The 15,179-nt window shown below is 42.4% G+C and overlaps 1 long non-coding RNA gene across 4 annotated transcripts in view; it reads left to right on the top strand.

Annotated features, from left to right (window-relative positions):
• Positions 1–7,608, top strand: part of LOC140601707 (uncharacterized) — a 30,503-nt gene extending 22,895 nt beyond the window's left edge. For 2 of the 4 annotated variants that reach the window (XR_012004746.1, XR_012004743.1), the window contains exon 5: positions 941–2,722. This is a non-coding gene — a long non-coding RNA (uncharacterized lncRNA). Of the gene's footprint in view, positions 1–940; positions 2,723–2,848 lie in introns of those variants that run through there. The other 2 variants (XR_012004745.1, XR_012004744.1) reach the window with 2 other exon arrangements.
• Positions 7,609–15,179: the final 7,571 nt, after the last annotated feature.

The following is a 15,179-nucleotide window of genomic DNA, read 5'->3' as shown; positions in this document are numbered from 1 at the left end:
TCTCTTCCCCACCTCCCCAATTCAAAGCCGATTTCATCTGTGCCTCCTTCAAACCTTCACAAGACCAGATAGAGACAGACAAGAAGGACAGGTCCATGGGCAGGGGCAGGCCAGATGGCCTGTGTCCCTTTTCCCATATCACAGCTGTTGTCTTAGTAGATCTGTGTGAAATGCAGGATTTAGATTGTGCTCTGAAAATGCAGAGGGCATTCTTGGTGTAAAAGACTGTGTGAGCAAAGACAGGTCCGTGGGGAAATGAGGAGAGCAGCCTGCCTCCGGGGAGAGCTTGTGTGGAAGGTGAAGTCTGCGGGGGCAGGGTCCAGGCTGGGACAATCTGCATTTCCACCATGCAGATCGCTAGTCTAGCTGGAGATTTGGAAAACACCACACTTCACTTTGCCACCGTGCGTACATTCTTCCTCTAAGAAGACTTGTTTGTAAACATTATATAAACATAACCCAAAGTTATTGTGAGAATAGTTAATAGTAATTCAGATCATAGTAATTATCGAACAGGCCAACCAATAATCACACATAAGATAACCCCCAAATTAGTAATTAGATGGTGATGAACAGTATGATTTGGGGATATTGATGGTTGATAGATAAAGAGCTTTATTCAGTATAAGGAGCACGCAGACATGCGCGCACACACAGTTCACCTAGTGAAGTCTGTTTGTAGTCCTGTGTTGGGGGAATTATTGTGGAAACCTGTCCCCCGACTTGTCATCCAGTTGCAGGTGCGGGCAAGGACCTCTCTGCCCAGTGCCCCAATAAAGAGAATTGCCAAAGAACCAAAGTAACCTGCCCGGTTGGCTCATTTGGCCTAATCTGAGCTCAGCTAAAATGTAAGCCTGGAGTCGCATAGCCATTACACAGACATGGAGCCAGATCACCTACTCATCCAGGGAAGTCACTTTTTTTTTTTTTTTCCCTCCAGGATAGCAAAAGGGAGAAGCAGCTTATTTCTCACTTCAGAGGCAGAAGGATAGTCTGAAATGAGGAGTACAAACAAACCTCCAGGGAAATCCAAGTCCGTGATGAGAAAGAGCCCAAAGGCCACCCAAATGAAAGAAACAATAGACGGAGACCACCTCCCCCCTGGTCACAGAAGATGGAGCGAGTGGCTATGTGGGGAACAGATGGAGGGACACTGGCCCAGTTTCAACTGCTATTTAGGGTTTGGATAGCTGGTTCTCGCTAAAGGCTGAGACAGAAAGCATGATATTAGCTTCCTATTGACTTTTCCTAGGGGCAAGTCTACACCTTAAAGTTGAGAGGGAGCTTCAGAATGTATTGATCTGTCATTGTATATATGTACCAGTTCTATTTCTGTAACTTGGACTGCAATTTCCTTCATCATATCAAAGGATTTGCTATATAGAGAACCTTAAATTTTACAATGCCAGTGACTGTCAATTAAGATATGATTGAATATATCACGGGTATCATATGTTCAAATGAGGCCTGTCGCTAATAGCACTGGAGGCAATGGCTTCTCTTTCTCCTCTTTCCAGGAATGGGAAACTGCTCAACCACAGCCCGATTGTCACGGCCAACGTGAAGTAAAGAAAAAATTCAATGGAAAGGAATGTCTCTAATCTAGGCATTCAAATCCCTGGGGGAGGGGAGCCCCCAAAACACAGGCTTCCAAGGCATTTTTTTCTGTTTTTCCTTAGGCATGTCTCCTACTCTACAAAACCATTTCCTTTTCTTCACACTTGGGCCTTACAGCAGATTGAGGGGATAAGCTGACCAAGGAGAATGATCTCATTTTACAGACATGAATGTTGGGCCTCAGAATGCCTAGCTGACTGGGAAAGTGTCACAGAACCGGTGGACAGAGTCCACCTTGAGCTAGTCTTGTGCCCCTTCTCTGAGAGCCTTCCTTTTTCTCCGAGGCCTATGTCATTACTAAGCCGGAGGCACATTGGTCTGTCTAGCATGAGGGTTTGAATTCTCTACTCTGCTCTGTCACAAACCCACCGTGTGACTTCAGAGAAGCCATTTCTCCATATTGGTCTCTGAACTCAGGTAAGGGCTCACATCCTCCCGGTGGCTCACTGATTCTTCACTAGTAGTCTCTGCCTCTAGGGCTACTGAGTGTGCACAGTTGCTGGAATGGTCCTTCCATAAGGGATCTCTGCATTACACCAGCTCACTTAAAACACTGCAATGGCTCCCCATCCCCCAAAAGATAAAGGCCATGCTTATTTAACCTGGTTGTAAGGTCCTCATTGAGCTAGCCCTTCTCTCCCCAGCCTCCTTTCTTGTTTGTCCTTCCTCCACACTCTATGCTGCAGATCCGTCAATATGAATGATGCCTGGACACTTCTCCGCCTGTATGGCTTTTTCTCATCCCTTTCATCCCTTTAGCTCCTATTCTAAGACCTGTGCTGTGAATCCCTGCCCCTAAGAAACAGCCTTATGACCCCTGCCCTCCTCCCCTTCCTGAGCAGAGATACCAGTTGGCTTTTCCCCTCTGGGGTCCTGTAGTCCTTTGTGAATATCATTGCTGGATCTGACTTCTATTAGAGAGAAATAACTTATTTTCGTGATTGCTCTTCAATTTACTAGGACGTTTCAATTTGTTTTGTTTTGCTTTTTAAATGAAGATTATGTTTGAGTCATCTTTCAATCCCTAACATCTAGTATTATATCCGGCAATAGATGTTAAAGAAATGTCTGTTGAATACATGACTGAATAAATGAATGAAAATGGGCTAGAGCATCTCCCTGGGGCTTTCTACTCATAAATTTTCAGAAGTCTGATCCACATGCAGGCTCAGGACATCTTGCCAGAACAGATTTTCTTCCCCCCTGATGGAGATTTTATTGCTTTTCATAGGGAGCTCCATACCAACAAGCAGCCGGAAGACCTCAGAGATGAATGCCTTGCATCAGAAACCCCAGGAACAAGGAGCTGGGCAAGAGCCATTGCGGCTGGTCCAGCTAATCCTGGTGGACAGCTCTGCCTGCAGTGACAGAGAGGCCACCCAGGCTGCTGTCTGATGTGGCCAGGGCAGGCTCGAGCCTGGGTGGTCAGTTTCTCTGGTTGGCCGAGGTGTGGGTGTGCGGGAATCCGCTCCTCGCCCACATAGCCCAGGATGCTGTGTCTTGCCCAGAGGCACTCTAAGGAGAAGGCAAGCCCACTCCTCCTGGGGGCCCCGGCTGTTTTGGGGCCTTTCGAGGTTTTCCAGGACCTCAGAGGCACAGCCAAAAGTTGAGTCAAGTTCTGAAGAGAAGTGGAAATACCTTCATCTTGAAGAACAGGCAGGCGAGCTGGGGGCCTCTTTCCTCCAACATCCTCCCTGACAGGTTAGAAAACGGATTTTAGAGAGGGGGGCCTTTTATGGTCACTTAGCAAGTGAGCTTCAGGGTATTTAATTTTGCAGTGCCAAGGGAAATGAGGAAGTGTGCTAAGACTTGCGAATCCACCATGCCCAATCTTCCGGAGTCACCCTGTCACGTGTTGGCAGCCATCCCCTCCCTCGCTCCACCTCCACCCCTTCCCAAACCACCACCCATCTCACTGCCTCTTCCATAAGGCACTTACCTCACATGCAGGTAGACTTGCCTTACACAGTTCACATTCACTGACAGATAAGCCAATATAGAAGGGCAGGTGATGAAACTAGACTGGCCAGGGTGGGGTGTGTGTCTCAGCTCTACTACTCAAGCTCTGTGGCCTTGGACAACGTACTCAGCCATGCGGTGCCTCAGTTTCCTGAACATTGTAATCAGATAACAGTCATACCCATCTCATAGGGTTGCTCTGCTAGTTGTGGCTACCTTTAGTTGAAAACCTACCAGGTGCCATGAGCTTTACCAGCGAGTCCTAAACAACAACACGCTGCAAAACATGCCCTATTATCTGTCTTTCACAGAAAGGTATCAGCTCAGCCTGTACGAAGTAGGGTGCTGACTCCATCTCAGGTTGGTCTGACCTCAAATACAAAGCTCTTTTCCTATACCTAGGGTGAGGACATATCCCAGTTTCCCTAGGAAGTTGTAATTAATATCTATTGTCTATAAATAATTGTTTTTTTTAAAGATTTATTTATTTATTTATTTAGTTGAAAGGAAAAAGAGAAAGAGAGAGTATGAGCATTGGGGTGGGGGCAGAGAGAGAAGCAGGCTCCCCGCTGAGCAGGGAGCCCAATGCCCAGAGCCAAAGCAGAGGCTTAACTGACTGAGCCACTTAGGTGCCCCCTAGAAATAATTACTAACAGTGCCTCTTCCACATTCATAAGTGTACTGGTTTGGGCAATAAATTATTTGGTTGCCTTACATGCTCTGTATTTCTTCTCTGCAAAGGAGATTCTAAATTTCTATAAAAGCCACATTTAGAATTAGAAACTCTGTCTGGAGAGCCAAGGGTGGGCAGGCAAGCTGGCCTGGTTTGGTAAATAGATTAGGCATCTTGTTTACTGGTAGATTTGGGGCCCGATTGGAAAGAAATACAGCCTCCCTTTCTTTGTCTTTGTAAGTTTTACCAAGATGCATCTGCAATCACCTGACCTTTTCACAAAAGATTCTGGAATTCAGAGACCTGTTTTGTGGTGGTTACTGAGTTATCTCCCTTAACTGGGATGTTTCTGCAATTTTCTGCAATATTCCATAGGTCAGATCAAACAGCCCGGATAGGAATGCAGGGTGGTAAGTTCAGAAACTTTTCCTATGGACCTTTATCTATTTTTATTTCTGGGTTTTGAGTTCTAACCCTTTCATAACAGTTCTCCTTCTTTAAAGAAAATGTTGATATTGGATAGAGAAACAAAGAGCAACAACCATAACAAAGGAATCACAATAAAAACTAAAAGACAAAACAAAACACCAACCAAAAAAAAAAAAAAAAAAACACCCCAAAACAACAACAATAAACCGGTGAAAACAGAGCGCCTCCTATTTTGGAGTCAACAATGGAAAGTCATTCCTTTTTTTTTTTTTTTTTTTCCCTAAAGATTTTATTTATTTATTTGAAGCAGAGAGAGAGAAAACACTATTCAATGCAGTTGTGATGGGGAATCTGTCAAGATAAATAACGAATAACTGAGTTATTCTGTTTATTGTAGTGAGGCTTGAAATTCTGGATCTTTCATCCTTGTATTCTTTGAGTCCATTGAGGAATCGTGTTACTTTCACCGTAGTACCCCCAATGCCTGGCATAAGAACACACTCCTTAGTTTTTTGTTGACTCAGAGAATGAATGATTAAAATTCTATCACCAGATGGAAATCTGAAATCTTGCTTTAAATTGATGATGCATGTGAAATAATAACCATCATTTCAAATCCTTTTGTAGAATAGATGGGAAAAAAAATAAAAGAGAAGCATTGGCAGATATGTATCAATTGTGTTTTGATTTAGCAGGTATTATTTTCTGGAATAAAAATCTGGCTTGCTTATACAGTACATACTCCATGGCTCAGATATGGCCAACCTAATCATTTAGCTCATTTGGCCTAATATGCGTTCAGCTAAAATGCAAGCCTGGTGCTAAAAAGGAAATACATACAGTAATCCCTAATCCCTCAGCAACTATGGGAACCGTTGTCTGAAAAACACCAAGGTTGAAAATCCTGAGTTGGCAAGAAGAATAAAGGTCTTACTACAAATAAGGTGTTGGGGAAAATACTTGAAATAATGCTAAAAATAGATTTTTAAATGCAGCAAATAAAACTTCTAGGAAAAATCTCCCCTTTCAAAACAAACTAGTCCTATTCAAGGTAAACATTTAATCTTAGAGGCAGTCTTCCGCTGGCTGTTCAGGGAGGGCTGCTGCAACTCCGTGGATTTTTAGTTTTGTGACAGACTCATTCTGTACTGTTTGAACCCGCCATTACCAATTCAAATTGTGCTTTTAGTTTCCCCTTTTAAATTTTTGCATGTCTTGGCAAAAATGCATTGGTAATCACCTGGACTTTTCACAAATTACTGTGGAATTTACAAACATTTTTTGGTGGCGATCCAGCCACCTGCCTTTAACATGGGATATTTTCTCTCCGCACATGACCTGGGCAAAGAGTAAGAGTGGTGAGGTCTAAATTCTATCATGTTCTCTTGCTTCACAAGACTACATAAAATCTGAAGGATTATAAAAAAGAGGCTCATGAGTTTGAACAATTTGACATGCAATTATAAACCAGTATCAGCGCTAATCCTGAAATTGGCAAGACATTATGAGAGTTTCTGACTGGATTGACACATGACTTAAGCAGACTGCTCCTTCCTCCCAGCCCTTCCTCTCCACTTGCCCCTGACAACTCCCCAGCATTTTCATGGGGGAGCTGAGCAAATGCCACGGTCTTATGGGGTGAGGCAGGTAGCAGGATCACCTCTTACCATGTTGCAGAAGGGAGGTATTTGGGGCTGTGCAAGTTGAGATCTGTGGATAATTAAAATGGAGAAAAGGTCTAAATAGGTTGTCCAAACAAGGAGGGCCCCAGGCTTATTTGAGGAATCAGATAACATAGTCAAAATGTGGGAGAGACAGTAAGATTGAGCAAAAGCAGCAGTAGGAAGGAACATGTGGAGGAGGTTCTCTGGGTCACTATCAGAGCCAGGGCACAATGGAGCATGGCTGGATCTTCCAAGCTCCCTGTGCTGGGTGATGGGGTAGGTTGGAACCACTTGAAAGGTGTGGGATGAAGCCAACCCACTATGCTCCTCCCTTAGCACCTCTAGGCCCCTCACATTTACATCCTTACTTCTCCTGAAACTTCCATTCCCACAACATATCCTCTCCCACTAGAACATGGTCTTATTTAGGTTTTTTAGTAGCACAAATCTGATGGTCTCACTGTGCAAGGGCTCAGTATCAGTGCATCATGTGCTTGAGGGGTATGGGCGGGTATGGGATGTGGACTCCTATGTCCCTAAACATCAATGTTGATGACACTCTTCCAGAGACATGGTGGGATGTGAAAGAAAGAACACTGGACTTCAAGCCCAGGTCTTCTGTTCTCAAATCCAAAGTTCTACCCGTAGCACCATCCTTGAAATCTTGACTAGGTACAAGTGCTGACACTCTTAGGCACCCTAAAGGAAACAGAATATGGAAAATCCCTTTCTTTAAGTAGAATACAATTTAATAAAGGAGATGGCATGAACTCCCAGGGCAATGAGACAACAACCAAAAAATGATACAAAACTCACAAGGTGACTTGAGTGTGGTCTGGCCCATATGTGCTGGGGAAATCCAAAGGACTGAAGCAGAAGGAGGCTGGAAGAGCTCCTATTTGGAGACAGGACCCAGACACCAGGAGAAAGTTCCATGTGATGATGATAATGATAAAATAATTATTACAATGATAATGAACTATCATTATGAGTGCCTATTATGTGTTCGGATTGTACTACCTGCTTTATTTTGGATTATTTTGTGTTAAACTCCACAATACATAAGGTAGAAGTTGTTGGCTATATTTTATAGATGAGGACTCCAAAGATCACGTTAAGATTCTGACCAACGTCACATAGCTCATATGAGGTAGGGCAGGGGATATGTCCCAGATCTGCCTGTTGGTACTTTCTTTTGCACTACAGCATCTCAAATCAACAATGGAACCTTAGTCCAAACTCTTTCATTAAATAAAGTGAAAGCAAGTCCTTCCACGGGTCCACCTCTTGAATCTCAATATACTCACCTGGCTTCTTCAGTTCATTCATAAAAAGACATGGCTGCAAAGCATCCCACAAATAGGATCCTTATCCAAAAAAGTAAATTGGAGACAGAAGACTCTGGAATTTCTTCGTATGTCTTATTTCCAGCTGTTTTCCTGTGCTCAAAATAACCTATTGAACTATGTGGTCAAAATAAATTGACAGAAATATTTCTTGTTTTAATTTCCATTCTAAAGCTTTCATCATTCTTATTGACTTGTTTATTTAAGGATCTAATTTTAATTACTAAGTGACATACTCGTTATTAATTCCATTTGCTTTTTGTAAAAGAAAGCATAAACCCCACATGCTCAGTGAGTGATTGGTTGCCTTTGCTTCCGCTGTGTAGTGTTGGTCTGCCCCAGAGAGAGCATCTTCACCTGGCAGCAGAGACACCTCTGCTCTGAACCAGCAGTGGGGCACCACCACATCTGACCTTAGTCAGTTTTCTGGGATAATATAGGGCTTTGTGTGGCCCTACTATGGAGGACAATATCATTAAGATATGAAATCCATGGAACAGTGTGTATAGAACATGCATCCAAGAGGAATGGAGGGAATGGTGTGTGATGTAAGGAGAGAGAAAGAGACAGAGAGAGACACAGAGGGAGAGAGAGAAAGAAGGGTGTGTGTCAGTTGGGGGAAGGAGAGCAAAAGATAGAAAATGAGTGAGAGAGCCATTATTTAGCACCAACTCTTTGCCAGGCTTTGAGTTGGATGCTTTACCCAAATCACACATCGTGCTGACAAAGTTGAAAGGTATATGACAGTATCATCATTTGGTAGAGAAGAAATCTGAAACTGAAAGCAAAGTGAAGAAACCCAGGCCACAGAGAAATCCAGCTGACTCTTCAGTTTGCCTACATTCCCCTACAGCTCCATCAGGTATCTACCGAAAGCTACCCCTGTGCTGGTGGAGTTGGAGTAAGTCTGGGAACTGGAGAGATGAAAGAGCATGAATTGCTTCCATTCATGGAGCGTCTGAACTGAGAAGGGCCCAAATGCCCTGTAACAGTTAAAAGTGAATACCTACCATTTACCTCGATGTGGATGGGACTGGAGGGTATTATGCTAAGTGAAATAACTAAACTGGAGAAAGACAATTATCATATGGTTTCACTCATATGCAGAATATAAGGAATAGTGCAAGGGACCATAAGGGAAGGAGGGGGAACTGAATAGGGAAAAATCAGAGAGGAAGACAAACCATGAAAGACTCTTAACTCTGGGAAACAAAATGACAGTCGCTGGAGGGAGGTGGGAAGGGAGGTAGGTAACTGGTAACGGGCATTAAGGAGGCCACGTGATATGATGAGCATTGGGTGTTACACACAACCGATGAATTATTGAAAACTACATCTGAAACTAATGATGTATTATTTTGGCAAATTGAAATTTTAAAAAAAGTTAAAGCCAAAGGCTTAACTGAAGTAGTTACTGCTATAAGAACATGTTTTATATACTCTTAAGTGTCAAAGCGTGAATGTACAAAATGTGAGGTAATAGCATTAATCATTTTATTCGGCATGGAATTCTGAGAAATTCAGCTATTTAGAAATCTTACTCACAGCAATATAGAATAAAGCAAGAGGAGATGACACCATTATTACTGTAGAACAGATGATCTAACTTTGAAGACAAAGAACTCCAAACAAAAAAACAATCTAAATTCAATGTTGAATTAAGCTATCTCACATCATGATGACGTATATTCAAATAATAAACACAAAGGGCGTCAGAAAAAGATTGTATGTTAAGAAACATACGTTTAAGAAGATTAATAATTGTTCTTGTATGGTGATAATACTTTCATCCAAAATGGGAATATGTGGTTACATGTAGAGAGCTATGGACATAAATATAATATCTCTGAGGTTTTAAGCTTAGGTCAGAGGCAACAGGTTGAGTAGAAACACCAGTCTCCTGGGATTCAGAAGAAATGGGTTGGATAGAGTCCAGCTTTCCCCCCTTGGAAGCCATAAATTCTTGGACTTTACCTATCTATGCTGCAATTTTTCTCCCTAAAAACACACCAACCCACTTCCTCTCCAAGAACTGTAGTGAGGCTCAGATGAGAGACTGGTGTTCTATCAATTTGAAGAATCACGATCATGTTACCATCAGGAAAAATCTTATTTCCTGGCAATTCAGGCTCTATGAAGGGGTTTTGCACCTGGAATAGCTACATGATATGGCTGGTAGTCCCATTATAGATTTCTTTTTCTCACTATTTCCAGAATCCTCTCAGTCTCAGCTAAGGAGAACTTCACATTTTGACTCATAAGCAATATGGCTATGAACATTTTGTGCACGTGTTTTGGTGCCTGTGTATTTGCATTTCTTTAATGTATATGCCTAATGAAGAAATTGCTGATAGGTGGGATTTATACATCTTTGGGCCTGACGAAGGGAAACAGTTCTTTGACCAGAGATCTAGGTTCTTTCAGATGACCAGTAGGATCACTACCATAATTGAATTAGTTTGTCATATTGTGTCACAGTGTGTGTAAATCCACTTTATATAATTAAGAAAATATATCATGCCTTAATAGTAGGATGGTGGAGAAATAAAGTAATTTATAATAGAAATACATGTGTACATGAATATGTAAATGCTGGTTTATAATCACACCAGTACAGATAAAGAAGTTGTCAGAAGTTTGGACCATGAGATACAGTCACCATGAATGTGAGAGCTATAAATGCTGAGTAATAAAGGAATATTGTGTTGACAACTTAAGCCCCATAAGTGGCCATTTTCACTGGTGACAAGGCATGATTTTCTGAAAAGGTGAACAAATCTTGGAAGAGTTTCAAACAAAAGAACAACCTTCCCTTGATTTAAACAATGGAAAATTCAGTGTGTATTGAAACCATACACAAAGTAAGATACTTGGTGTATATATAAAATGAAATTAGGAGCCAGGTTCAGATAATAATAAATAGGCTTGTCACCTACCTAGAAGCCCAATAGGTCATTAGAAAATTGTGCAGAATGAGGGAATATTTGTCATGAGAGCTTATCTCATAAATTCCATCCAGCTTCCATGGTATTCATGCATTAAATGCCAGGCTCACCTCCCAATTACTGTGACAATACAAACATCCTTAAAATTTACCAAAATGACAGCCATTGAGAATGGCAGCAGCTCTAGGTCAACTCAAAGTGACTTAAAACATGAAAGGGATTGCTATGATTTTCTTTCAGTTTTCTCTGCAGCAGTTTCAACCTCATTGTAGCAGCAAGATGGCTGTGGTAGTTCTGGGAAATCATCTGTATGAAACTCATCCAGAGGGAGAGAAACACCATATGTTCCGGTGGCCCTTTATAGTGAACTACTTTTGCAGAAGCACCAGGACGTGTTTTGTAGGTCTCATTGGACCACGTTGTAGCCTTACGATTCCTGAACCAATCAGCAGAATTACTCTAGCTAATCTGTCCCACTCCTGGAACTGGGAGTTCAGTTGGCTTTCTTTGAAGTACAGAAGCAGACGGAGAATGTGTGGATGTCTGAGTAAAAGTCAGGGATGGGGGGGAAATGGATTCTGGGTAGGCAGCCAAAAATGTCCCTACCATATTTGTAGGATTGAGGATTGATTTTATTCAAGGAGTTTCCAGGTTTGTTTGGGCCTTAAAAGACTACCTGGCCCAGAGGTTACATACATGTGAAATGTGATGAATACCAAAGGGATAGTCAGAGTACCTGAGAAAGGGAGTGGGAGCCCGGGAAAGGAGGAGGCGGGTGCTACAAGTCTGAACGAGCTGCCTCATAAAAGGATCAAAGTTCTGTGAGATCCCTCTGCCAAAGCTCTTGCAGTGTGTGACAGGAACCCAGGTGAAAGATGGGTGTGAGTGGAAACTGCAAGAGACCCCTTGATGATTTCCTCAGGAAACTCACCTGTTTGGCAATGACTTTGCTCTGCAAGTTTCCCTCTTGCATCCACATGTCCTCCTCAACTCCAAATTCACAGGAAGGCATGATGGTTGTGAAATTGAAAAGCAACTTTTGGCAGATGCAGGTAACTCAAGTTCAAAATTAGAGGTTATGTATACTGTTTAGACCCACATCGGACTCTTTCCTCTCCTTCACCCTGCTCTCAGGCACCTCTCCAGTCCTGCCATTCCATCCACATAGTCTCTCTCAGCTCTTCTAATAATGACCTCAGCCACTACCTTAGCATCATTCCCCACCCCCTATGCCCAACACCTGCCTTCAGCCTTATCCCTGCAGTTCCTTCTGCTTGTCACAACCATCCGGATTTTCTTAAAGCCCAGCTTACTTTTTACTCCCTCTGCTTAAATACTTTGTGTGGGGGGTGCTCATGATCTACAGAATGAATTACAAATTCTCATCCTGACTGTCCACATCTGGCCAAATCCAAAATAGCTCGGAGTACTGGTCAGCATTTGGGCAGACTTGTGTTGCTCTGCACCAGGCATTGGACAGCGTGTGAGAACTACTGAGCATGATTTTTTATTACTCTCCTTCTTCTAATCTATACATCAAGCCTATATTTTCTACCCATTCGGACTTGCGGACCATGGACTCTTCTTGAAGGACTTCAGTTATGTTTCCTCCCATGGCACCTGCATTAAGGTCGTGTGTGTTCCTGACTTATGCCTGAACAATCTGACCATGAATCAGTCATCACTGAGTTCCTTCAATTCTTTCTGATGATCCTAGTAGGTGCCTCAGTTTGTGGTGAGAGATACATATTCACTGAATAGTTCTTTTAGTTCTGGGATTATCACAAAATGTTCTACTCCTCTGGTCTCCACTCCATTGAAAGCAGAAGAAACTGACAATCCTGTACAATACACATATTTAGTTTTTAACGAATTACCTTTCAACCTTGAGGTCGATTCTCCAATGTTGAACAATCTGGGAAAAACAAAAATATACTATTTTTCCCCACTGCAGATTTGAAACTCATAATACCACTGGCCTGAAACAACAACTGTTAATATTTTGGTACGTGTCTTTCAAGTCTTTCATCCTAAATGATGCTTATAACTCAGAAATTGCATAGAGAATCAACTTTTTAAAATCTTGCTTTCTTTGCTTGACATTACACTATAATTTTGCTTCTAGAAATATTTGCCAGGAATATTCTGCCCATTGTCTTTTTTGCTGTGATAAACAATGTGATGAACATCTTTATATACAAAGCCTTGCTTACATTTGTAGTAGGTTCCTGAAGATATAATTTCAGGATTGAAATTGTTGGGGCAAAAGGATCTAAGCACTTTAAGATTCTAAATTCCAACCTTGGCTTTATTTTTAGACATACACTTGAAAAGCCTGCCATGAGCAAGGATGGCTGCTTAGCAGAGATCTGAGCAGGGAGCAGGGGTCTCCAAATTCCACCATCCTGGCCTAATTTATTTCATGACTATGTTAAAGTTTGCCTTTGCCTCCTTCTCAATTTCAAGAAAAAACACAAAACCCTGAAATCGGATTCAGAACTAACCTCTCCCTCTCCCTTACAAAGTGTGCTTTCTTGATGTAAGAGGGTGAGAACTTTAAATCTCTCTCTGGGAAAACATGCAATGAAATTGGAGATGGTGGGACCCCAGACTCAGAGTCATCTTTAAATGGATGTGTTTTTCCAGTGCTTTGGGAGGATTGAAAACCCTAACAAAATAAAATCAAGACCACTCCCACATAATTCAGTTTCCTAGCAAAGAACCTTATTTCTCTATTACCAAGGTATACATGTGCAGATGAAAAACACAGACAGGTTGTCCTTGCCTTGAGTTATAAAACAGTGGCTTCTGTTGAAGGTCATTTTGCTTAAGAGGAAAAGAAAAAGCCTGACACTTGGCAGGGAGGCTGTTGAGGCTGTGCCTCTCTACCAAGGACCTTTGATATGGGCGCCCTGGGAGAGCTTCCACCTTACCCCGGAACAGGTCATGGCCTGGTTTACTGAGGGAGGAAGAAAGAGGAGAAGAAGAGTTGGAATAAAATGAAAGAGAGAAGGTTATTCTCTGAATCCTCTGAATTCTAAAATTAGAATCTTCCTAAGTAAATTTTTAAAAAATTATAAAAAGCAACTGGACCCTCAAAGTAGCATATCGCAATCTATCTATACAATCCTCTTTACAAGAATCACTTTATCTTAAAAGTGGGTTGTTTGGAGGGGAGAGTCAGCTCTGCTCTAGATTTGTGGAAGGAGCTGGGGACAATGGTAGCTTCTTTGGAGCCAAGCATCTTTCATCTAACCGACTACAGAGGAGTCAGAGGAAGAAAAACTCCATCTCCCACTCACCACTGAGCAGGGGATTTTCTGGGACATGAGGGTCCCAAGGCAGTGATAATCCTTTCATCCCATCAGAAAGCTCAAGGAAGGCCATGCAGGAAACCCCTCGCTCTGACCTATTGTCAGATTGACATGTCTTTATCTACCACACATCTCTTGCCCATGGCCCCACACATATGGCAAATCCAACATGTCCAGAGCTAGACTCTCCTCCTAGGACAGCTTCTCCCCTTGTTCTTTATCTCAGTAAATGCCTTTATAAAGGGCCTCTTTACTCAATCCAGAAAGCTGGGTGCCCACTCCTCCCTTGTACCATGATGTTTGTCAGTTTTTTTCTCCCCAACACCTTTATCTCCTCTTTTCCTTCCAGCCACTCAGCTCCGGTCTGGGTGGTTTCTTATTCAAACTTTTGCCAAAGTCCCTTAGTTGGTTTCCTTTCTGTGCTCTTTCCCACCTCACCAGCCCTCGCTGTCCCATCCATTACCCTCCTTAGTCCCAGAATGATCTCCTTAAAACAATCACATCAAGTTACTTCTCTGCTGAAACATATAAGAGGCTCCTCAGAAGATCACCCTGTTAGCCTTCCTCAGTTTCTCAAGCCTTCCACATGCTGCCTCAAATTCTGTACTTCATACACACAATATTCTCTCCATATTCCAGGCTCTTTCAGACCGTGACCCTCTGCAATAGTTACAGCTTCTCCCTGGAATGCCCTTCTTCCATACTTCTTCACTTAGCTAAGTTTGTTGCCAGACTCCTCTAAAATGTCAGCGATGGGCTCTCTCTGATTCCAGAGCTGCCTGTGTAGGGCCTTCTCACAGCCTCTGTCAACTTGCATCGCAATGACCAGCCTCAGTCTGTCTTCCTCACTAAGTCTGAACTCCTTGAGGGCAGGTATCATTGCTCCCTCATCCATATATCCTAAGAGCATTCAAGGGTCCTAGGCATGTAATACTTACCTTCTAGGTAATTGAATGAGAGAGAAACAATGAAAAATCATTCAGTGGTCTGGGTTGGCTCTTCAGCTAAATCATACTATTTGGGCTCAAGTTGTCTGTGTGAGAATAGGAGAGTTGCCTGTTTTATAGATATTCAAAAGCTAAGAACAGTGTGTATGTAGGTTGGTATAAGTCTCTGTATGAGTAGGTATATGTGTGAATGTGTGTATGAGTATGTGTGCATGCACACGCACACACACAGACACCTGTGTAACTATATGTCCTAGTCTGGGTTGATTACAGGCATTACCTTTT

This window comes from Canis lupus, chromosome 12, assembly GCF_048164855.1.
Source record: "Canis lupus baileyi chromosome 12, mCanLup2.hap1, whole genome shotgun sequence".
Lineage (NCBI taxonomy): Eukaryota > Metazoa > Chordata > Mammalia > Carnivora > Canidae > Canis > Canis lupus.
This window is presented reverse-complemented; position numbering and strand designations above follow the sequence as displayed.